Source organism: Carcharhinus amblyrhynchos, chromosome 2, assembly GCF_965287045.1.
Source record: "Carcharhinus amblyrhynchos chromosome 2, sCarAmb.v2.hapA, whole genome shotgun sequence".
Lineage (NCBI taxonomy): Eukaryota > Metazoa > Chordata > Chondrichthyes > Carcharhiniformes > Carcharhinidae > Carcharhinus > Carcharhinus amblyrhynchos.
In genome coordinates, this window is record NC_137325.1 from 121181724 (window position 1) to 121208509 (window position 26786).

A 26786-nucleotide genomic window follows, 5' to 3' on the forward strand; every position below is an offset into this window, starting at 1 on the left:
CCACTAATCTCCCTAACCTACTCTTCTTTGGACAATAACGGGCAATTGAGCATGGCCAATCCACCTAACCTGCACATCTTTGGAGTTTGAGAAGAAACCGGTGCACCCGGGGATAACGCAAGCAGACACAGGGAGAAAGTGCAAACTCCTCACCGACAATGACTCAAGGCTGGAATTGAACCTGGGTCCTTGGCGCTGTGAGGCAGCAGTGTTAACCATTGTGCCACCCTAAAGGTTCTTTTAGTTGTGCTGAGTTCCGATAGAGCAATGAGGCACATCACTGGATCCTAATCTGGAGCAGGAACCTTTTCCAGTTTTCTTTTCCCTCCCATCCCCAAGGACACTGAGGACAATTACATTCCCCACACCTTCAGCAAGCTGAGATTGGTTATCCCAGGACAGACCAAGGCCCTTGCCTTTATGGGTCAGAATTACCCCAACATTGCACGTTAGAGAGAGAGCCCAAGGTGACAAATTTTCTTATAGATTTTTCTGTCATTGATTGAGATGATCTAATTAAACTCTACATAACAGTGGCCATCTGTGCTCCTGCCTCAGACCAGCTGCTGCCAAAACCTTCAGCCGTATATTTGTCACCTCCAGATTTAACCACTTCAATGTTCTCTTGGCCAGCCTCCCGTCGTTCACCTCCCATATGTTAGAATGTAACTGGTGATAACATTGGAGCTGTTATAATGTGACCAATGGTAATAAGCTGTAAGGGGCAATTGACCCAGTAAACCATGTAACCAATGACAGAATGATGTGGTGATCAGCTGACTCAGTATAAATAAGAACCTGTTGGGAATTGTTAAATTGTTTGGAATGGCCTAGGGTGAGGCGTCAAGTTTGGAGTAATGCAGTTTCTTTATTAAACCTTTTCTTTGATTTATAAGTTGGAGTAAGTTTTGTCTACACTGGAAGGGTTTCTTCTGGATCAACACCATATACTTCAGTTCATTCAAAGCTCTGCTGTGCAAATCCTAACTCACACTAAGTCCCATTTACCCAACCCTCTGTGATCCTTAACCTCCACTGCCTCCCACTCTCCCAGTGGCTGCGACGGAATCTACATAGGAGTAGGCACTGCACTTCAAGGTAATTCAATGTGAGGTCCTTTCTGACAGATGTAATCAAGGCTTTCACTAATCTGTGTCGCCACTAAATTCCCATCCATCAACTCAGGAATGACAATCAGGTCCAAGATACAGGGCGGAATTTTACCAGCTTGCCCTGCCCATCGATGGGTAGAGTGAGCCAGTAAAATCGCGCAAGAGCTGAGAAATCGGGATCGTAACCAGTATCCCGGCTCTCATGAGCTTACAGGAGCCGGAGTTCCGGCAAGAGGCTGAAGAAGTTATTATAATGTTTATTAGCGCGTGTTTAGTGAGCCCAGCGCTCCACCTCCAGGCTCGCTTACCTTTGTGGTCTCGCCAGGAAAGGTTCTCTCTGGCGAGGAAAATACCTGCTCCGCATGAACGGGGATCAGTCATGTTGGCCTTGCCAGTAGAACGGGAGGCAATTAAGGACCCCTGGAAAGGCCGAGGGCAATGGGATGTGCCCCTTATACAATGCCCCTTGTGGCAGTGTTAGCTTGGCACCCTGGCACTACTCAAGGGGCACCTTGGCATTGCCCAGTGGGCAGTGCCAGAGGGCGAGGCACATGGGGTGAGGCCTTTTGGGGGTGGGTACTTTTGGTAGGGCCTGAATGGGGCATGACTTATGGGGCAAACCATGGATGGGGTGGGGCCTGAAAGGGTCCCTCCATGATTGCACCAGCCTGCAATTGGTATGGGGAGGGAGGGAGAGGCCGCTGCACACTCTGTATTTGATCAGTGAGGTAAGGGAGGGGGAGCCCGCTGCTTTTTGACAGGCGATTGGTGGGGTGAGGGAGAGGGGTCCTGCCACATACATTGACTGCGATCGATGGGCGGGTCCGATTGGTCTGGGTGGTGTGGGGGTTCGGGGGGTGGGCAGAGTGGCAGAGGCTACATTTCCAGGCAGTGGGAAGGATCATGATCATGATTAAGTCCCGCCCACTGCTTGTAGCAGCTAGAAATGGTCTAACCAATGTTTTCATGCACTACGTGCAGAGGATTAGATGTAAACACTCGCCCAAAAAAACAGATCTGCAACTCTCCCATTTTTACACCAGCTGGACACTTGGAGTTATTCTTGTAAAATTCATCCCACAGACTCCCAGCATCACCTGAACCTGAAGAAGGTTGAACATCATTTAAATTTCCATTTCTATTACGAGTATTATTAATTATGGTCATTTCTGTACTATACTTTCAATGTTAATTGAAATAAACTGACCAGCTATTACACTGTACTGTAAAGGCTTTTTCTCTATTCTAACCTTACAAACTCATGTTTTACACCAAGTAATAAGCATCCATATCAAAATAACCCAGCGTATTGTGAATATGTATGGCTTTGTGCTATTCAAGAGGTGGCTGGATATAGCACTTGGGGCAAATCAAAGGTTATGGGGAAAAAGCAGGATTAGGCAACTGAGTTAGATGGTCAGCCATGATCGTAACGAATGTCGAAGCAGGCTCAAAGGACCACATGGCCTCCTCCTGTTCTTATCGTCTATGTTTCTGTGTGTGTGTGTGTGTGTGTGTGTGTGTGAGAGACAGAGATATTTGTGTGTGTGTGTGTGTGTGTGTGTGTGTGTGTGTGTGAGAGAGAGAGATATTTGTGAGTGTGTGTAAGAGAGATATTTGTATGTGTGTGTGTGTAAGAGAGATATTTGTGTGTGTGTGTAAGAGAGATATTTGTGTATGTGTGAGAGAGAGATATTTGTGTGTGTGTGTGTGAGAGATATTTGAGTGTGTGTGAGAGAGAGAGATATTTGTGTGTGTGTAAGAGAGATATTTGTGTGTGCGTGTGTGTGTGTGTCAGAGATATTTGTGGTTGTGTGTGTGTGTGTGTGTATTTATCTATGCGCATGTATTTGAGCGTGTACATATATTTCTGAGTTTGTATATATTTATGTGTGTTTGTACTTGTATGTCCATGTATTTGTATGTGCATGTGTATTCCCCTCTCTACACAACAGTGATCGCCAACAACCTGTCCTAGCCCCTTCCACACTCATGCTACGGTTAAGAAAGCCCAGCAATGCCTCTACGTCTTCAGAAAGCAAAGGAAATTCAGCATATCCACTACGACTCTCACCAATTTTTACAGATGCAACATAGAAAGTATAGAAAAAACAGTATGTTTTGTCAGTACAAGAAACAATCCATTTCACTCTATTCCAATACATGTGAGAATAATAAATCAATTCAATTCAATTCAATTGTGGTCTGAATCTTATGGAGGTGATGGTCAGGGGTGGAGGGGAGAGTTCTTCCCACCACCAAACTGACTCTGGGGGAGGGCAATCGAGTTTGGCCTGTATGTTTTGGATTTTGAATGTATGTGTTTTTGTGTGTGGGTATATATGTATCTATTTGTGTGCATGTGTATGTGTGTGTTTCTGTGTGTGTATGTGTTTCTGTGTGTGTTTATTTTTGTGAGTATATATGTATCTATTTGTGTGTGTTTCTGTGTGCGTGTGTGTATGTGTGTCTAGATGTGAGTATATGTGTGTCTATTTGTGTTTGTATTTGTATGTGTTTTGGTATGTATGTTTTTACATAGAACACAGAACACTACAGCACAAACAGGCCCTTCGGCCCACAAGCTGTGCCGATCATATCCATACCTACCACGCCTATCTATAACCCTCAATCCCATTAAATCCCATGTACTCATCACTTCTGTGTGCACGTGTGTATATTGTTTTTGTGTGTATGCATTTTTTTCTCTATTTGTCCATGATATGCGGGCCAATTGGCTTTTGTGTATCTGTGTCTATTTGTGTGTGTATATATCTATTTGCACATTTAGTGTGCGTGTGTTAGTGTGTGCACAGATTTGCCTGTGTATTCGCACACTTAAGAAAAGGAAATGTTATTTTTCTGTTGAATTATGTAAGCCAACTTATCAAACTGAACTTGAGGAATGTAACCTTACCTAGTGGGAGCGCATTTTTGGTTTTTGAAAATGTTTGTTCTATTCATGGAGAGTAAATTATGAAAAGGCGCCCAAATTCCTGATACGCACTGCTGGTGGTGTGGTTCCGTGCTGGGAGCAAAACCTTCCACACGCAGCCCTATAACATAGGCCGGGGAAATAGTGACTTCTGTAGCTTAATAGTAATAGAGTGTCAACATTAAGCTGATGTTTTCCAGTCACATACTAACAGCTCTGAGCAATTACTGTTGTGTATTGACAGAAGGAACAGCAACATATATACAGCAGAAAAGCCTGATATTGAATTTGGGAAAAAAAAACAGTAAAGTGCTGTCCTAATGACTGTCACTTGATGCTATCTTATCTGATTTGCTTTGGCACTTCTTGGCACCTTAGAACATCAGCGACTATTTAAAAATCAGCAGTAGGTACACTCTGCAAAGTTGTGCACAAATGAAGGAGACCTGAAAAAAAAGGAAAAGCAGACTCAGATCTCTCATTTTTTGATATATCGCCTCCCTTCACACACTCACACATACGGTTTTCCCCTTTGGGGGATAGTGAATGAAGGTGCTGGAAGGATTCCCAAGCGGATTATCAGCCCATTGAACAATCTGTTGAATGCTCCTTCCGTGGCCCAAAAGTCTTGGATTGGACTTGAACCTGGACCTCTTCTGGTCCAGAGGTAGGGACCACGAGATTCCCTTACTTCCTCAGCAGTCTTGAAGTATGTCAATAGAATCGTAGAATAGTGCAGAAGGAGGCCATTCGGCCCACCAATCTGCTTTGACCAGAGTCCCACCCAGATCTCTATCCCCACCCATTACCCTGCTAATCCCCCTGACACTAGTTCAATTTATCATGGCCAATCAACTTAACCTGCACACCTTTGGACTGTGGGAGGAAACCGGAGCACCCAGAGGAAGCCCATGCAGACATGAGGACAATGTGCAAACTCCACACAAACAGTGACTCAAGGGCGGAATTAAACCTGGGTCCCTGTTGCTGTGAGGCAGCAGTGCTAACCACTGTGCCATTGTGCCACCCCAAATAGAAATAGAGAAAAGAAAATCAAAAGTGAGCTGCATGGAAGAGTGCTGCAGTTTATTACTACAGTATGGCACTGGTATAATCAGCATAAAGGAACCAAAACTCTAAAATTAGTGGATCATTTATCTGTATAGTGCTGTTGTTTAAGAGATCACACAAAAGGTATGTTATAGCTGGGTGTGCAAAGCTTATTTATTTGTATTGCAAGTAGGCTTACATTAACACTGCAATGAAGTTAATGCAAAAACCCCTTAGTCGCCACACTCCGGCACCTGTTCGGGTACACTGTGGGAGAATTTAGCATGACCAATGCATCTAACCAGCATATCTTTCGGACTGTGGGAGGAAACTGGAGCACCCGGAGGAAGTGCACACAGACACAGGGAGAACGTGCAAACTCCACACTGTCAGTCACGCAAGCCAGGAATCGAATGATGTTCGGTGGTGCTGTGAGGCAGCGGTGCTAATCACTGTGCCACCGTGCCATCCTAAGGACTGAGCTGTGGAGTGTTGGCTATAATTTCTTGTTTGAAAGGGGAGTTATTATATCAAATGTCATGACACATCAGAGGGTGTGAGAGTGAGGATTTAATATGCTATATAACACGACAGATTGCTGAGGATTTGCCACAAGCTTAGAACACGACCGCAAGATTCGAGTGACTGGTAGACCTCACAAGTCGTTTTCTCACAGAGATCTGCAACCCCTCAGCTGTATCACAGCCTTGTGGCATCTACTGTGTAAATAACATGCACACGATCAAAACAATTTTGAACAACACTCAATTTGCTTGCTGGTTAAACTGCCCCCGGGATTGTTGAGCAAGACAATCGGTTAATTTGAATGCTACAAATAAATAGTCACTTCCTGTCACATGGTATTAAAAGTACCAAAGAAAGTCAGTAGCAGCAGCTGGAGATGGAGATAAGTAAAAGTAAACTCAACAGAAGCATGGAATGCTCGCTATTAATGACAGTAATTGGTGGTGGCAAGAGGAGATAAAGACTCATGCTGCAGAATTATTGCAGAAAAGAGAGAGACATTTTTATAGTGCTTTTCACAACCTGGGGGCATCCCAAAGCACTTTCAAGCCCACAAAATGCTTTTGAAGTGTTATCACTGTTATAATATAGGAACCATGGCAGAGGAAAGTGATGGCCTCGTGGTATTAATTCAGAAACTCAACTAATGTTCTGGGGACCCCGGTTTGAATCCCGCCATGACAGATAATGGAATTTAAATTCAATTAAAGATATCTGAAATTAAGAATCCATTGATGACCATGAAATCACTGTCAGAAAAGCCCGGCTGGTTCACTAATGCCCTTTAGGGAAGGAGATCTGCCATCCTTACCCGGTCTGGCCTACACGTGACTCCAGAGCCACAGCAATATGGTTGACTCTCAACTGCACTCAGGCAACAATGGGTGGGCAATGAATGCTGGCCAGCCAGCAACGCCCATGTCCCATGAATGCATGAAAAAACTTTTACACTGAAAAATCCCACAAATATCAATGTGATAATTGATCATTGAACATATTTTTATGATGTTGATTGACAGGTAAATATTGGGCAGGACACTGTGGATAACTCCCCTGTTCCTCTTCCAGAAACCACCATGGCTTCTTTTACATCCACCTCTGTCATGGTGTGTCCAGGGTCTATATGAGGTTCTATGGGGTTTGCCTATCCTCCCAATATAAGCTCTTGAGACAGCAGTTTGTTCAAATGACTCTTTCTTAACAACCACTATGTAGAAACTGGGAACTCTGCAAGAGGTTGGAAATTCCCCCACCAGGTCTTTGTTACTCAATCATGTGATGTTACACCACCCGTCACATCAGCACTATGTACTCTGGAAATGCCCCTTTTACTTGACATCTCCCAAAGTCTTTATCCCTAACATACTTACATCTTCCTACATTTCCTCTCAAGGTCTCAGGTTGTACAGAGTTAGTTTCTGAGGAGCCTTGACCAATCTCCCTGATCTTGTTGTAATCTCTTTCCAAAGTCCAGGATTTTTTTTATTCATTCGCAACATGGCATCAGTGGCTGACCAGCATTTATTGCCCATCCCTAGTTGTCCTTGGAAGGCAGTTGAAAATCAACCACATTGTTGTGGCTCTGGAGTCATATGTAGGCCAGACTGGGTAAGGATGGCAGATTTCCTTCCCTAAAGGACATTAGTGAACCAGACTAATGTTTTTCCGACAATCAACAACGGTTTCATATCCATCAATAAATTCTTAATTCCAGATTTTTTTATTGAATTCAAATTCCACCACCTGCCACACTCTGTACTCTCCTTTCTGTCAGTGTGAGTGTTCTCCAGGGTGGCTGTGGAGATTTGCCTGACTTTCTTGACCTTTCACTTCAGAATCTGAGCAGTAAGCCCAAGTTTCCGTTGGCTTTCTTCCCAAGGGTACCCTGGTACCCTGGTCCATTCCAATCCCTTATGATCTCAGTTGTTGGTTCATTCGATGTGCCTTCTCTATGTTGACCTCATACCCCTTCTCTCTCCCTGGGCCTTAGCACTATGTGCTCTATACTTCTGGTGAAATATTTCTGGGGCGACACAGTGGCATAGTGGTTAGCGCTGCTGCCTCACGGGCCAGGGACCTGGGTTCGATTCCTGACTTAGGTCACTATCTGTGTGGAGTTTGCATATTCTCCCTGTTTCTGCATAGGTTTCCCCCCACATTCTGAAAGATGTGCTGGTTAGGTGCATTGATCCGAACAGGTACCGGAGTGTGGCGACTTGGGGAATTTCACAGTAACTTCATGGCAGTGTTACTGTAAGCCTTACTTGTGACTAATAAAAAAACGTTAAATGTATGAATCTCTTTGTTTCTCTGTTGTTCCTCACATTGTTTTATCCTCTTGGTTGTTTGTGGTGATGCTGGGTTTAATTTCTGAGGCAGAGATAAAAGATATGTTCTCAAGCTCTCTCCCATCAATAACTCAGATGGTGAGATACCATCTTGTGGTGGTAAGGTTTGGTCACTCAGAAAAAGCTCGATTAAAGTCTTCAATCCTCCTCAGAAAATCCTTGATGGCTCATACATCTTTCTTTGTTTTCCTCATAAGGATAATGGGCTGAATTGGTTACGTGAACAAATCCACATTCCTTTGCAAAATTTTGGAATAACTCATCAGCAAATTGTGACTCACTTCCCGACACTACAATATTCGGAATGCCCTGTGTTATATAAATTCTCTTCAGTGATTGAATGACTGCTTCTGTGATGCTACGTAGTCTGTTTACCTCAATCTACCTTGTGTAGTCATCAGTGACAATGAGGAATGTTTTCCCTTAAAATTAAATACACCTTGACGGAAAAGTAGACAGTGATAGTGGTTCTTTCTGATCTTGGCTGCTTACAGCACATGTAAGACAATGTGAAATCATCTACTTGATAGAATGAGCAATGCTTGGCCATCAGACTGATTGCTGGACCCTTGCACAACACTTTGCGATACCCAAGGGACTGTGGTTAAGTTTTTGAAGAATGTCAAGCAGAAATGCTCTTGTTATTCTGTTATTGAAGATTATGCAATCTTCAATGACTGGGCAGTTCAAAGAATGGGTGTAATACTGGATTATGGGAGATGTAGCCCAGCCATCCTTCCAGACAATATTCTCTTCTCTGGAGACAATCATCTTGCTGTTGACTTGTTTTATTTCCTGTAAATTTTCTTATCATAGCTGTTAAGTGCTGAGTAATTAAGGCTGTATATGCTTCCACCTCCTCAATGAAGCATGAATCCTCTTGTTTAGTTGCTCCTGATAGTACCCGTGACAATGTTCTGCTATCGTTTGATACTTCCCTTGTATGTACTCTGTTAATGAGTCTTATCTCATTAAACTTAATCTGAACCATTAGATTCAGGGTGGCATCTTTGAAAACTTTTTTATGTTCAGACGAGTGACTAGCGCCTTATGATATGTTTCAATTTTGAACGGCAATTGCATAATGTAGTCTATGAATTTTTCACACGTCCATTTTTCTGCCAATGTTCCTTTCTCAATTGCGGCATATCTTTGTTCTGTTACTGATAATATCCTTGAGGCATATTAAATTGGTCTAGGTTTAATGTCTCTCTGCACTTGAAATAACATTATCTCCAGACCTGTTTACAATCCATCTGCTGTAACTAGGAAGGGTAATTCTGGGTTCTAATACTTTCATAGGTAATAAAAAATGTTTAATTTTTCAAAAAGCACTTTGTGATTTTACTTCCTCTCTTGCAGATCACCTATTCCCTTTGAAAAAAAACACAGCTGTCAATCAGGCTTGGAGTCTTTGTAAACATTGCAGTTGGGGTACTTGAGATGCATTCAAGCGTGAAGAAAAAGATAAATAAACACGGCTGACTGGAGGCTGAGTAGAAATCCAGTAAGCTGTCAATGAATATATTGGGACTGAGTGCACAGCTGTGGAGAAGAGAATCTTCAACCCCACCTCCTCACCGCCCCCCCCACCCCCAGCAGTGAAATGGCATCTCCTCTCTCTCAGAGAACTTCAAAGATGTCTGCTCACACCTGCAGCTCCTGAGAGAGAGAAAGAGAAAACCTTGCTGCAACATGCAGTGCTGCAGTGATTTAAAAGCCTGCCAGGAAACCATGGGGCATGGAGATTAACCTGGTCACTTCAAACTTTTCACAGCTGACAGGCAGGAATGAAAGTGTTGATCACAGAGCTGCCTAAAATCACCGTGTCTGGGGTGATCTTCAGGCCTGCCTGGATTAGAAGGATCGGAAGGTGCAATCCAGCCATGGGACCCCCATCCTTCCTGCACTCCGAGCTCATCTGACATACAGGACTCTTCCGCTGCAGCCTTGCAATGGCAGAGGGCACATGGGCATGGGACTTACTTCTTTGACCCTCCCCTCGAGGCCCAAGGCACCAGGCCAGGGCATCAGTGCCAGGATGTGAGTGCTCGACCTACCCCAGGTCTTGGAGACAGGAGACCAAAATACCCAGCTTTCAAGATTTCGAGATTGTGAAAGCACGACAGCCAGTTCTCAAATTCAGCGGAGAATTCCTCTTCAGTTCCCCTCAGGAGATTGGGTGCATGGATACTCCTTCCCTGGTGCCATCTCCCTGAATCAACCAGGATGTTCATACCATGCAACAGAAGTTTCCCAGACTGAAGGTGAGCCCACACTGAGGAAACTTCCCTCTCGATTGACAGGATTCTCTTCTCTCCTTCATCCATTGTCTTTAGGATATCTTGCAGTTCATCAACGTGAGCACCAATAGTCTGTGCCGGGAAGCCGAGACTGCCATTCACAATATTTACTCATAGTGGCAGCCATCCCCTCCATGCCAAAAGCGTCACTGAAGCAAGGGCCCGCTCACCAGCTAACCGCCTGGATCCAGGGCTCATCAATCTTAATGCAATAAATGGGGCGAAGGAAGCAGAGGCAACACTAAGTCCATTACAGAAAACCTACAGTGCAAAATGAGGCCACTCGGCCCATCAAGTTTGCGCCAACAACAATCCCACCCAGGCCCTATCCCTGTAACTCCATGTATTTACCCTACTGATCCCCCGACACTAAGGAGCAATTTAGTACGACGAGTCAACCTAACCCGCTGATCTTTTGGATTGTGGGAGGAAGCCGCAGCACCCAGAGGAAACCCACACAGACACAGGGAGAACGTGCAGGCTCCACACAGACAGTGACCCAAGCCAGGAATCGGACCCAGTTCCCTGGCGCTGTGGGGCCACAGTGCTAATCACTGTGCCACCGTGCTGCATAGATTATATACATCAGGATCAATTAATTACAGGTCGTGCGTCAGGATAAAAAACAGATTGAAAAATGAGTAGCACCAGAGCTTGCAAAAACTGCCACTCCCATGCCTTCATCACGTGATCTGCCCCCTCCCCAACCCCACCCCCACCCCACTCCCCGCTCTCACCCCCCCAACTCCCCCGCCTCCAACCCTCCTGATTTATCTTTAAATTTGGCTAGGCCTGTGGAAAACCTGCTCTTCCACGTTTCTCAACTTCCAATCAGCTCCCTGTTCCCGTTCCACCTCAGCTGAGTTAATAAACAGCCGCTGCACAAGTCTCTGACCCATGTCTAGTAGAGGCTCTGGATACTTCTCCAAACATGAGACATGAGGACGTTGTGAGTGAGGTGGAAGAGTTAGGAATTGGAAAGGTGAGGTCTAACTGATTAATGTGTCCTGGTAGCTAACCACACGGGTATTGATGACATTAGTCTGGGAGCCCATTGCCTGAATGCTTTCTCAGCAGGGAAGTGTGAAGGACAAGTGCGCAGGAAGATTGGAGAGGATGTATATAATGCAAACATACTCTCTGCAATACCTTTTCCAATATCATTTCTGCAAACCATTTTATAAATAGCATAATACAAGCTTTGAAGAAATTGCCCAACGATATTTACAAAGCAGTTAGAAGCAACTTAGCTGTATGTCCCAATTCGGAAAAATAAAATTGGCTTTGAAAAAATAATGCTCTTTTCTTATGATGACAGATAACTATCATTCGGAAGTACGCAAATGTTCATATCCTGCAAACGCCAGAGGTCATGAACAAAACTATATTATTTTGTTCGACAATGATTCCATGGGGGTCAATTTGCTCAATGCACTGGCTGTGTTTTGATTAATGAGAGTTCATCATTTTCCTGGTGCACTTGCAGGAATACACAAGGTTACCCCTAGTGCATTTGCTGGAGATTGCACGCATTCCAAAGTGAATGGCTCTCAGGATACATCTGCAATAATGGTACTGAAGCACTTGTTAATTATTGTAATGGGCACGTAAGTGCATCTGGCCAGTTACGGAGTGCACGCGTTGGGAGCGCTGGCGGAAGGAGCCAGTTGCAGGAAGGCCCGATTCACCGAGAGGACTTGGTTATTGATGGGATGAGGCAAATGCACAGATGCCTGCTCCACCTCTGAGTGGCAGCGGCTCCATACGGGCATGTCTGACAGACATGGCAGGTGATCGCAGGAAAGAGAATTTCAAACAAAGCGGCGAAGGTGACTGTCAGTTCCCTCACATGGAAATATGTGGTCTGACTGACAATTATCTCGCAATGTTTCAAATGATTAACCAAGGAGGTTGTGAGTGTTAGCAGGTCTGAATGCTTTGACAAGGACTATTGCAAACCCAATTTTATCCATGAACATGCTGAAAATGGAGCATGAAGGAACAGGCAATGAAAGTATTTGAGAACAGAGCAACAAAATCACATGCACAAAGTGGCAGCAAGTGAATAGAATCACAGAACATAGAATACCGACAGTACAAAGGAGGCCATTTGGCCCATCGAATCTGTACCAACCACAATCCCACACAGGCCCTATTCCCACAACCCCACATATTTACCCTGTTAATCCCCCTGACACTAGCATGGCCAATCCATCTAACCCACACATCTTTGGACTGGGAGAGGAAACCGGAGCACCCGGAGGAAACCATGGGGAGAATGTGCAAACTCCACACAGACAGTGACCCAAGGCCGAATTGAACCTGGTTCCCTGGTGCTGTGAGGCAGCAGTGAGAACCATGGTGCCACCATGCCACCCCAAAATAGGACCCATGGTAATTCCTAATATTTTAAATAATGAACATTCTTAAACCTTAAAATGCTCACTCCATTTTTTTCTCATTGCAGCTGAAGATCAAGGGTGGAATTTTCCCTATCCCGCCTGCCACGGGGATCGTAGGGAGCGATACAATGACCATGCAAAGGTTCATTGACCTCGGGTGGGATTTCCCAGCCTTGGGGTAGGTGTGGCTGGAAGATCCCACCCCAAGCATCAGATCAAGCCCAAATAGGGATGCAAAGCCTTATCTTGTCAGCTTAGATTTTGTCTACCTCTCTTGTGGGGACCGTGAAGTGTTTTCCGTTGGATTTTGAATGTGGTTTCTAGAGCCAAGCAAGGATTGGATTGAGTTTGTCCAGTCCATCCCAAGCATTGGCTTTGTAATTTTTAGGATGGAGTAAAAAATTAAAAAAGCATATTTGACATCTTACTTTTTTTGTCAGCAAATTCACAATGAGCAACCTTCCTGCTTCTACGTGAATACTCTCACTGAGGAAGACGGCTTTTAGCAGGTGCCAATGTGAAAGAATGATTGTGGTATGTATCTAAAAGCCCTTAGATAAATAGAGACCATAGCCCAAAAATATGCAGGTTAGATGGCATGGCCTTGCTAAATTGTCTCTTGGTGTCCCAAGTTGTATAAGTAAGGTGAATGATGAGTTATAGAGTCATAGAATCATAGAGGTTTAGAGCATGGAAATAGGCCCTTCAGCCCAACTTGTCCATGGCGCCCTTTTTTTTAAAGCTCCTAAGCAAATCTCAATTGCCCATATTTGGCCCACATCCCTCTATACCCATCGTACCCATGTAACTATCTAAATGCTTTTTAAAAGATAAAATTGTACCTGCCTCGACTACTACCTCTAGCAGCTTGTTCCAGACACTCACCACCCTCTGTGTGAAAAAGCTGCCCCTCTGGACACTTTTGTATCATATCCCTCCCCTCTCACCTTAAACCTATGCCCTCTAAATTTAGACTCCCCTACCTTTGGGAAAAGATATTGACTATATACCTTGTCTATGTCCTTCATTATTTTATAGACCTCTATAAGGTCACCCCTCAGCCTCCTACGCTCCAGAGAAAAGAGTCCCAGTCTATTCAGCCTCTCCTTATAACACAATCCATCAAGTTCCAGTAGCATCCTAGTAAATCTTTTCTGCACTCCTTCTAGTTTAATAATATCCTTTCTATAATAGGGTGACCAGAATTGCACACAATATTTCAAGTGTGGCCTTACCAATGTCTTGTACAACTTCAACAAGACATCCCAACTCCTGTATTCAATGTTCTGACCAATGAAACCAAGCGTGCCGAATGCCTTCTTCACCACTCTATCCACCCGTGACTCCACTTGCAAGGAGCTATGAACACATGTACCCCTAGATCTCTTTGTTCTGTAAATCTCCCCAACACCCTACCATTAACTGAATAAGTCCTGCCCTGGTTCAATCTACCAAAATGCATCACCTTGCATTTGTCTAAATTAAACTCCATCTGCCATTCTTCAGCCCACTGGCCCAATTGACCAAGATCCAGTTGCAATTGGAGGTAACTTTCTTCACTGTCCACTATGCACCAATCATGGTGTCAGCTGCAAACTTACTAACCATGTCCCCTATATTCTCAGCCAAATCATTAATATAAACGACAAACAACAGTGGGCTCAGCACTGATCCCTGAGGCACACCACTAGTCACAGGCCTCCAGTTTGAAAAACAACTCTCTACAATCACTCTCTGGCTTCTGTCAAGAAGCCAATTTTGTATCCATTTAGATACCTCATCCTAGATCCCGTGAGATTTAACTGTATGTAACAACCTACATGCCATACCTTGTCAAAGGCCTTGCTTAAATCCATGTAGACAACATCAACTGCACTGTCCTCATCTATCTTCTTGGCTACCCCTTCAAAAAACTCAATTAAACTTGTGCGATATGATTTTCCACGCACAAAACCATGCTGACTGTCCCTAATCAGTCCTTGCATCTCTAAATGCCTGTAGATCCTGTCCTTCAAAATACCTTCCAACAACTTACCTACCACTGATGTGAGGCTCACTGGCTTGTAGTTCCCAGGCTTTTCCCTACAGCCCTTTTTAAACAAAGGCACAACATTTGCCACTCTCCAATCTTCAGGCACTTCACCCATGACTATCAATGATTCAATATCTCAGCTAGAAGACCTGCAATTTCCTCCCTAGTCTCTCACAACATCCTGGGATACACTTTATCAGGCCCTGGGGATTCATCTACCTTGATGCGCTTTAAGACTTCCAGCACGTCCTTCTCTGTAATACGTACACTCCTCAAGACATCACTATTTATTTCCCCAAGTTCCCTAACATCCATGCTTTTCTCAACAGTAAATACTGATGAGAAATATTCATTTAGGATCTCATATATCTCTCATGAATCCGCACATACATGACCTTGTTGATCCTTAAGAGGCCCTCCTCTCTCCCATGTTATTCTTTTGCCCTTTATGTATTTGTAGAAGCTCTTTGGATTCTTCTTTGCCTTATCTGGCAAAACAATTTCATGTCCCCTTTTTGCCCTCCTGATTTCTCTTTTAACTCTATTCCTACACTCTCTATACTCTTCAAGAGATTCACTTGATCCCAGCTGCCAATGCATATCATGGGCCTCTTTCTTCTTCTTGACCAGGGTCTCAATATCCCGAGTCATCCGGGGTTCCCGATTTCTGCCAGCCTTGCCCTTCACTCTAAGAGTAATGTGTTTACCCTGAACCCTGGTTAACACACTCCTGAAAGCATGCCACTTACCCGACGTCCCAGACGGGTTATGGGCACTGGGCGGGCGGGGCATGTTCTGAACGAGATGCTGAGTCAGTGCAGATTCGATGGGCTGAAAGGCCTCCTACTGCACTGCAGGGATTCTATTCTGCAGGCTGGAAGGCTGAGCAGGAATTGGGAATGCTGAAGTTACAAAGTTGTGCGCAGGTGATCACACATGCTCATTCTGTATCAGAAATTCTTATTTTCACTTATCTAAATACAATGCTTATGCTCGGTTGTCATGGCAATAACAAGCATTAACAATTCCCATGAGCTGATTCTACACTGTATCTCATAAGTCGCCTGTTAGATGCTCCACACGATATTCGGTTCCACTGGCTTCGATGGAATTGACTATCAGGCAGAGCGTATAATGGCCGGCAAAAGCAATTCTGCCTGCACTGCGCCCCCTACCAAGTTTAATTTCACACCACTGAAATCCAAAAAGGATGAAACGCTTTCTTCAGTAATGATGCAATCACTACAGCACCCTGACTCAGCTGAAGCAAGCACTGGGTCAGTCTTACGCACAAATTTAAGGAGCGAACTGATCCGTGGATGATGATAAAGCAAGTAGCTCGTGGAGAAGATCTGTTTTCTTTGCAAGTCCAAGTGTTATCAGGGTCACATCTCCTGCTGGGTCCCCCCATGAATTTGACTTCAAGGGACCAATGATGAAGCAGAGAGCTCAACATGAGTGACAACTAGTGAACAAAGCACTTGACTCATGCGATAGAAGCTGTTCTGGATATAGGTGAAGACTGAGCAATGTCAGAAACTGGCATTGTGCAGTATAAGACAGTCAAAATCTAAAGGTGACAACTGAGCCATCAAGACTACCTTTCCATCAGGGTAAAATCACCTCTGCTTCGATAATACCTCAATTTTTCTTTTAAGTTAATTTTTGGGATGTGGGCCTGGCTGGCTAGGCCACCATTTGTTGCCCATCCCTAATTACTCTTGAGCTGAGTGGTTTGCTTGGCCATTTTGGAGGGTATTTAAGAATCACTTTGACCGTAAGATCTTTCACTTTATTGTGTAAATGCTCATGTTACAGCAATACTGGAATAGCATGGTGAGGGGAGCAGGTAACTCTGATGCACTTCAGCACTAACAATGGGGTGTTGTCAGGACCCATTCACCGGAATTCTCTCACCCCATCCATCACGGAATCAGAGCAGGCAAGAGAAAGGCAATGGAAATGTCCATTAGACCTTGTATGTGATTTTCCAGTCTCGCTTGAGGGAGGCCGTAAAACCCCACCCATTGTCTTTGCTGTTTTCATAGAAATCCTACAGTGCAGAAGGAAGCCATTCAGCCCATCAAGGCTGCACCAACAACAATCCCACTCAGAGTCTATCCCCATAATCCATTTGCCCTGCTAATCACCCTGACACTAAGGGACAACTTAACATGGCTAATCCACCTAACCCACACATCTTTGGACTGTGGGAGCAAACTGGAGGAAACCCACACAGGTACAGGGAAAAGGTGCAAACTCCACACAGACAGCGACCCAAGTCAGGAATCAAACCCGGGTCCCTGGCACTGCGAGGCAGCAGTGTTAACCACTGTGCCACTGGAGTGAACTGAACCAGCTACATACTGGAGTGATGGTCAATTCATCCAGTCAGCATTTTTGGTTGACAAGTCACGCAAACACTTTCAGCCGCACTGGGCTCCAGCATGCTGGAATTTGGGAATATAAAGTTGGGATTCTCCCTCTCCTATTATTCATCTGGTTACCCACCACTGACTTGTGCAAAAAACAGCCACCTGTATTTGATTCTGCGCCTGATTCTTATTGTCTCATCGCTCAATTCTTGGCTCCCTGTACTCAAATTAAAACTTGTCACCATCTTAAAATCCTTGAAGTGCTTTGTCCCACATTATCACTGCAGCTGTTTTCAAACTTCAACCGCCTCCTTGAACCTTTCAACATTCTGACTCTGGCCTTGTACGTGGTTTCCACTCTCTTATCCTTCACCCTCTACCATCAGCTGCCTTGACTCTGGACCTCCCCACTTAGCAGAAATGGAATAAATAAGCTACTTAACAGGCTGCCCAGGTTTCAGTGACAGTGACCTTAAACTAATGCCAAACAGGCCTTCTGCAGCACTGCACATCTGGTATTAATCCCCATAACACAATGTCAAATCTTTATCCTGTACCCTCACTGACAGATGTTTATCAAAACACGAGCTCACTGTTTTAAAAAAAAGCTTTCTCATGGAGAATGCCACATAAGTATGAAGCTACTGATATAAGTAATTTGCTGAATAACTCACTACCTCCACTAAAAATAACCTTCAACATCTGTCTTATAACAGTGTGTATTTCTGGTACCAGAACATCCTATTTATTCCCTTTTCAGCCCTGTCAGTGCACTTTTTGCTTGAGAACAAAAGAAGTTTTTAAACATAGAAACTAGAAGCAGGAATAGGCCATTTGGCCCTTCGAGCTTACTCCACCATTCATTTTGATCATGGTTGATCATTGAATTCAATATCCTGAACCGTACGGCCACCACCGCCCCCCATATCCCTTAATCCCTTCAGCCCCAACAGCTATATCTAATTTATTCTTGAAATCAGACAATGTTTTGGCCTCAACTACATTCTGTCGTTGTGAATTCCACAGATTCACCACCCTCTTGCTGAAGAAATTTCTCCTCATCTCAGTTCTAAAAGGTTTACCCCTCGCTCTCAAACTATGACCAGTAGTTCTGGACTCCCCCACCACTCTTTCTGAATCTACTCTGTCTAGCCCTGTTAGAAATTTAAAGGCAGATTATAAATAAACAGGATACAATTTAGTCGAAAATGAAGAAAACGAAACAGAATTGTTTTGCGCCTGGCGCGTGAATGTCGTTTACCACCTGAAGCAAAATAAGGAGGGGTTTCTGCACTAAATTGTAGCCCCCACATAAAAACAAGAAGTAGAAAGTTTCATTACTAAACTCCACTCACGATATGTTACGTATGATAATGAGTAGCTTCTGGTCTGTTTAACATTGTAATTCAATCTCCGCCATTTTGGTGACCTTCATAAAATTGCTTGAGCTTTGCTCTCGTGGTTTATGATGTCATCGGAACTCCTTGATTAAATTACTGTCTTGTAACTCAGAGCCAGCCGTCTATTATCCTGTGTGTAACATCGGGGTGACTGTGCACAATTCCTGCTTCCAGCAGCTTAGCTTAATAGTCATCCACAAGCAACTATAATGGAAAGTGCACTTTCAGTCTGTCTGCAATTATAAAACGAAGGTGCAGTTTCCTTCCAAGTTAGAATAAGATTGAAAACAATAGCTCGCAGCTACTTTATTCATTGTCGATGACTAACACTACTGAATATAACTTTTACAGTCCAATTATATCCAGGCATGCACGATACCTGCTGCGTTGCTATGGAAAACATGTCTTCACTTTTCACCAAGATACCACCAGAGAAATCACAATTTGGAATAAAAGAAGCTGCAAGAATAAGGCAGAGTCATAAAGTGCTGTGTGTTAGCACAAAATTGCAGAAATTTTACAATGCAGATTCAGTGCATTGAATGCACAATGAATCCCGATATTAGCCCATGCTATCTTGACTGAAGAATGTTCCCACCAGTAGAGAAGGAAGGTGAAAGAGTGTAGCTTAGTGATCGCGACTTCAGAAAATCATGAAATGACGTATCTCAGAAGGAAGTCATTCCGCCCCTTGTTTTGGAGCTTGCACCTTGCAGGAGCTCTCTCATCCCCTTAGCTTGCTAAACATTTTCCCTTCAAGTATTTATCTAATTCCTGTTCAAAGGCTTTCAGCATTCTTTCGAGTAGCACATTCCTGATCATAACAACACTTTATTTCATTTATTTTTAGTGTCACACGTAGGCTTTCATTAACACTGCAATGAAGTTAATGTGAAAATCCCCTAGTAACCACACTCTGGTGCCTGTTCAGGTACACTGAGAATTCAGCATGGCCAATGTACCTAACCAGCACATCTTTCGGACTGCGAGGGGAAACCGGAACACGTGGAGGAAACCCACACAGACACGGTGAGAATGTGCAGACTCCGCACAGACAGTGACCCAAGCTGGGAATCAAGCCCATGTCCCTGGTACTGTGAGGCAGCAGTGCTAACCACTGTGCCACCATGCTCCAGTCAATGAATGTTACCATGCAACTCCTTACTTACATCATTTGGATGTCCCCCGATTAAGGTATTTCCTGAATAACCTTTTCAATTGATGAAAACTGTTGACTTTATATCCTAAACCGAGAATGACAGACATGGATTTTCTTCAACTTCCCAAACTTAAAGCACACCAATGATAGGTGAACAAGTCCTATGTCAAGCTTTCAGTGATGCTACATCAGCAGCCAGGATGTTATGGTGGACTTGTTAAAATGGCACCAGGCATTTTTGCAGGTTCTGCCACACTCACCAGGCAATGAGCACAGGGAGGTTACCGTGTTCTCAAGGACTGTACTGGAAGAAAGACAGATGCCGAGCTGTGCCATCTGTGATAGGGCCATTTTGGGTCCTTTACAACCTACTTATGATAGATTATTTCAGATCCGAGATCTTAGATTGCTCTTAAGAATGGATCCCAATTTCCCATAGCTTGAAGACTGTATAACCTAGCCTTAAGCGGTGGTGACATATCATTGCTGGGATAAATTTGGGAAAGCGATATCCTGATTAGTCTGCTGAAGCCCAATTGTCATCTTTCTTTAGCTTTAAATTCTATTAATTGTGAAGTAAAACAGGGTTTCGTATCACGTCATGTTTAATGTAAAAAGCTGAGGATGTCTGCCCCTGAACTACTCAAGAAAATAACTCAATGATTTATCCTCTTATGATGTTCGCATCCATGTAGTTTATTTCTTCCATTGTGAGTTAGAGGTTGGGATATCTATAATTTGAGTTATAAGGTTCAACTACCAATATATTTCTTATCTGACCAATGATATGATTAGATTTCGGTGATTCTGAGATTTTCTGGAAGAAAGGTTAGCTTTTAGGAAGCCATTGTTCAGCTTTTGTTATTTTTCTAGGCCAGCATGTGTGATTTTGAGTGTACCCAGACCTTGATTTCCTCTTCCATAGCTAAAGTAAATTCCAAAAGTTGATCAATGAACAAGCTCTACAAAAGGTCGTGAACGAAGTCCAGTCCATCATTCAAACCACTCTCCCATCCATTGGCTCTGTCTACACTTCCCGCTGCCTCGGCGAAGCAGTCAGCATAATTAAGGACCCCACGCACCCCGGACATTCTCTCCTCCACCTTCTTCCGTCAGGAAAAAGGTACAAAAGTCTGAGGACACGTACCAACCAACTCAAGAACAGCTTCTTCTCTGCTGCTGTCAGACTTTTGAATGGATCTACTTCGCACTAAGTTGATCTTTCACTACACCCTAGCTATGACTGTAATACTACATTCTACACACTCTCTTACCCTTCTCTATATATGGTATGCTTTGTTTGTAGTACGCAGAGAACAATACTTTTCACTGCATATAACACATATGACAATAATAAATCAAATCAAATCAAATTAAATCAAATCTTCCTGACCTAAGTTAACCTTTCATTAGTTTTAGCTTGAACCACCTGCCGTAGACTTTAGTTGAACAACTGTCCCAAATTTAACTATTGTACATGATGTGATACCTTTGCAAAATAACTTTCCAGCTACGAGCAAAAACAGTTCAATTTTCCCTAATCTCTCTCAATTATTTGACTATTTAACTTGGGTGTACTATTTCTATTTTAGGAAAAAGCCTTGTGGGTAAAACTGTGAAAGTAATATTAATGCATATAAAGTGTTTCAAAACGCTTTACATCCCTTGTGCTAGAAGTAGAGATCACTGAATATTTTTGGTTGCACTGAGAACGCTTATTTGGGCAGTTTCTTCAGCTGAGCTAACTACAATAGTTTTCTAGCTCCATCTAGTACATGGAATGTACAAACATTGATGCAACCAAAATTAGTGATGAATTTAGGATATTGAGATGGGCAGCTTGAGTTGGGAAATTGACTGCTCAGTAACCTGGATCATGCGATTTCTGCTCTGGTGGTGGGGGAGGGGTGTGGTGCCTGTGGGGTAGAGTGGGGTCACTGAACATGAACATCCACTGCAGTGGGCTGGTGAGAAGCCTTTCTAGGTTCTCCGGGACTTCATCCCAGTTATTTCAGAAGTTGTTAGGTCCTCCAGCTCTCAGTCCCTTATACCCACACCCCCCCAACCTCCTTGGCCTGTCGCACTCTCCATGCCAACTCATGCCCCCACCTGCCCCCATGGCCTGTCGTATTCTCCAGGCCAACTCATAATCATACCCACCCCATGGCCCCTCATATTGTCCATGCCCTCTCAATGCCAACTAATGCCCCAACTCATCTTCATCCCCACAGTGCCTCATACACTCCATACCACCTCCACTGCCATTCATCTAATAATCACCTAAGCAGCCATGTGCCGACAAGAAAAAATAAACTTCTAATAATCTAATACAGTTCTCACAGTATTAGATCACACTTGATAATGAAAAATCTCCCATTCATAAACTCCATTCAAAGCTTTTAACCTTTTCAAGCAGTTAATCTCTTGTAAAGACAAAAACTTATTTTCAGTTGCCACATCAAAAACATCTAATCCTTTAATAGCTTCTTTAAGCTGCCAATCAAACTATAAACTCAGAATTGACTACTGAGATAATTATAGATTTTGACACTCTGTCAAGTATTTGTAACAATAGTTCTTGGGAAAATGTTAACAAAGAAATCTATTGAAACTGCCAACCAACACTAACTTACGCCTGTCAATCAAATTCAGATCAGCCATGATCTTATTGAATGGCGGGGCAGGCTCGAAGGGCTAGATGGCCTACTCCTGTTCCTATTTCTTATGTTCTTAAATTAGTCAAGCAGAGTGTTTTTTTTAACCTTCATTAACAATTGCAGTCTTTCCTCTGGTCGAGAGCACAGGAGCATTTAAAAATTTTTGGATCATGAGTTTTACAGACCTTACCCACCCATCAAGAGCATTTAGGTTTACTCCTGCACTCCAGGTTAAAGCCCTTGGACCAACCAAAATGGTATCTGTTTGAATTCAGCACTGAGTTTAAATGGCCCTGCTAAGTTTGGGTTTCCCGCCCATGTGAATCATAACCTATTCCCCCCTTTCTCTATGTGCAAAAGTGGGATCTGTCGGAAATACAGGCAGCCCTTCTACATCTGGGATCCCCTCCTCTGCCACTTTAAAGGTCTGAGATGTATTGAATATTTTGTTGGAGCACAGTACACTTTCAAGCCACATCCCTGCCAAACTTTGTCCTACCATCACTAAAAACCTGGCTACATTTTTCCCACTCCCTCTCTCCTCAACTTTCCATTCTCTTCCTCTTCCCTTTCCTCTCCCTCCCTCCCGACCAATCTGTATTCGCTCCCAGTCCACCACTTCTCGCTGCTTTCCCCCATTCTCTCCTATCTGTCTCCGTCCATTACTTTTTTCTCCTCTCTCCACCAGTGTCCAACATACACACACACATTGTAAGTTATATATAGATCTTTCTCTATATATATCCCCATATGCTCTACCCTGAGCACCTGATGGAAAGACGTTGAAAGACTTGTTGAATTATTTATGAAATGGTGAACGGCGGCTACACAAATCAGAATTGCCCGGGCTTCACTCACGTGGGCTAAATTCCATATTCTATGACTTCTCACTGTGCATCTCCTGCAGAGGCTGAAACATTAATGCGCTATGGTTGAAACAAGACAACACCATTATAAAGTACCTGCATTGCTGTAAATATCACCAAATGACTCAAAAACAAAACATGAAAGAAAACAGGAAGAGAAGGAACATTTATTGGCCTGCTCCACCTTTGCTCAAATAGCGACAGACCGCTTCACTTAATAATTCAACTGTGGCGCAGTCACTTGACATTTTCCTACCCTTTTGATCTTATTCTTTGCTTTTTTTGTGTGTTATTTGCCTCCGCAGGGTGCCCTGCCCTGCAGGGTAAAGGTCAGGCATCGCTGCTAATAGTTTTGAAACCTGCACAACCACATTCAAATGAAAAGTCAGTGGGGGGGGTGCCCAGGTGCTGACGGAAATACAAAAGGTATGGAAAACTTCTTTAATTGATGTGGTCTAATCCATAAAGTCGGGCCAAGAAGCCAAAAGCTCTCTGACTCCTATTGGAACAGTTTTCTGATACATCACCATCACACAGTGACAGTGCAGCTGATCACTTGAACAGCAAGCAACTGCGGAATTGGGAGCTGGATCAGTTTGCTGCAAAGTCAACTAAATATTCCAGTTATGCTCCAGTTAAAATTCCACGGTGAAGCAACTCAAAGGGTTTGGGTGCAGGACAAAAATAGGACCACTCTTCAAAGCAAGAAACCATTCTAACTTGAAAGCTAAGCTTGTAAGATAACCCAAAACCCCAGCAATAATGATACTACAAAAGGCACAACCCCATCATTGCCATTTAGTTATTTTTTTTCACCTGGAACACTGAGGGGCAATTTAGCAGTCAATCAATCAATCTAATCCCCACAAATTTGAACTGTGGGAGGAAATCAGGGTACCCAGAGGAAACCCACACAGACACGGGGAGAATGCGCAAGCTCCACACGGACAGTGACCCAAGCTGGGAATTGAACCCAGGTCCTCGACTGGATTAGGCATGGAACGCAATCAATAGGCTCCGTGAAGATTGATCTTGTTTGGACTTTCTCAGCATTTCCCTCTAATAAAATGGACTTGGGAGGGCAGGAGGTAACTGTGGGAGTCGCGGGGGGGGGGGGGGGTGGCAGCAGAGGTGGGTAATAAGTTGCAAATGCATAAATATTATAAGTGTTGTCAGACGCATTCCCATTTAGCAGCACATTAATTAATTATTGCTGATGATGTAGGTTGAAAATTAACACCAGGTAATACACCTATTAGTAATTCCTAGCTGCCATCATCAGCAAAATAAATGGGAATGATTAAATAAGTTACAGTAGAATAATGCCACAATTATCAGTTGGTAAAAAGCAGCTGGCTTAGCTTGATGCAAGATTAATTCTCTTCGAGAGTCAAGTATAACAATGGATTGCACGCTTCAGATAAATAGCTTAGTGGAAAGCAATAATTAGATACTTCTCTAAGTGGAAGAGATAAAACCTGCCTAGGATCATAAGAAATAGGAGCAGGAGAGGGCTACTTAGCTCATCCAGCCAGTCCTGCCATTAATAAGATAATAGAACCATAGAATGCCCACAGTACAGAAAGAGGCCATTCAGCTCATCAAGTCTGCACTGACTCTCCGAAAGAAACGTAGAAAATAGTGAAGTAGACCATTCGGCCCTTCGAGCCTGCACCATCATTCAACCTGATCATGGCTGACCATGTACTTTCAGTATCCTACTCCCACTTTCTCTCCATACCCCATCCTGCCTTTAGCCAGTGCACCCAGGTCCACTACCCTATCCCCACTTAACATGGCTAAACCGCCTAACCTACACAACTTTGGACACTAAGGATTAATTTAACATGACCAATCAGCCTAACCTGTACACCTTTGACAATAGGAGGACCCAAAAGAAACCCACACAGACACAGGGACAACATGCAACCTCCACACAGACAGTGACCTGAGGCCAGAATTGAACCCAGGTCCCTGGTGCTGTGAGGCAGCAGTGCTAACCACTGTGTCCCCCACGATTGATCTGATTGCAGCCTTAATTCCACTTCCCTGTCTGCCCCCATCTCTCACCAATCAAAAGTCTGTCTAACTCAGCCTTGAATACATTCAATGAGCCAGCCTCTACTGCTCTCTATGGAAGAGAATTCTAAAGACTAACCACCCTCTGAGAGAAGAAATTCCTCCTCATCTCTGTTTTAAATGGGAGAAAGCCCTTACTTTGAAATTGTGCCCCCCTACTTAAAGACCCTCGCCATATGAGAAACATCCTCTCAGCATCTACCATGTCAAGTCAAGTCCCCACAGGACCATGATATATGTCAATAAGAATGCCTCTCACTCTTCTGAACTCCAATGGCTATAGTTCCAACTAACTCAGCCATTCCTTTTATTTTAGATAATCATCTCAAATCATCTTGTCAGACAGCCAGAGATAGCCATTGGAAAATGACTCTGAAATGTTCAATTATTCTGCTACCTATCCCTTTCTCAAATGAAAGAGTGTCAACCCCAAATATCTGTTCTTTGATACATTGGGCAGAATGTTATGGCCCATTGTGATAGGGACAGGACCGGGAAATGCACCAAGCCATTCAAACATCCGTTGACTTCAGCAGGACTGGAAAATACCCCCCTCTCCCCACAAGCCATGGGAAGGCCTGTAAAATTCCATCCATTCTATTGTTTGAGTATGATAACATTTTTGGCTTGATGATCTTACACCAGTTCACTGATTACATTCCAGTCCTCCGAACCAATCATTAATTCAATCTAACATCCCCATTCATTATTGAAACTGTTTGTTTGAAAACAATATTGCCACCTTACCTCAAAGGCAATAAACATTTATAAAATACTTGTGGACATAACATTTGTACATCTCCCTTCTACAGTTTATCACAGAAAAATGTCCCAAGGCAATTTACAGCCATGGAAAGAATAACAATGGATGCTGAATTTAAAAAGTGTTCAGAGTGGAAAACCAGATTCTTGTGCAAAGAGCTGGGGTTTACGATGGGCTTTGAAGGAGAAGGGGAAGCTGCGGAACTGGCGGGGGTTAGAGCGAGTGCTCCCGAACTTGGGTTTAGCAAACTGAAGGCATGTCTACCGATGGTGGTGAGGCAAAGGAAGAGGCAAATACACAAGAAACTGGAATTAAAGTAATAAAATGGTTGGGATGGAATTTGTAAGATGCACAGAGAGGAAAGGAGGGGAAACATCACAGAGGAACTTAGACCTCATCTCTGGGATACTCATTCATGCCTTTGTTTCTTCCAATCCAACATGTCTAATATTCCAAACCTAACCTTCAACTTTTCCAAATTATTTACAACAAAAACTAGTATTTCAGATCCATGACCTTTCCTTAGAGCTCAGCATCCTGAAACGTTAACTCTGCTTCTCTCTCCACTGACGCTGTCTCACCTGCTGAGTATTATCAGTATTTTGTTGTTTTTTATTTCAGATTTCCAGTATCCACAGTATTTTGCTTCTCCAATTTAGTTATTTAGTTTACATAAACGATCAACTAGAAATCAACAAATAAAAGTATGGAACAGCATACACACAATGTGAGTCGTAGAATCCCTACAGCACAGAAGGAGGTAACTCAGCCCATCGAACT

The 26786-nt window shown here is 43.5% G+C and overlaps 1 protein-coding gene across 5 annotated transcripts in view; it reads right to left on the reverse strand.

Moving 5' to 3' along the window:
- nrp1a (neuropilin 1a) overlaps positions 1-26786 on the reverse strand; it is a 202508-nt gene that overhangs the window by 151379 nt on the left and 24343 nt on the right. The gene's annotated exons all lie outside the window — the stretch shown is intronic.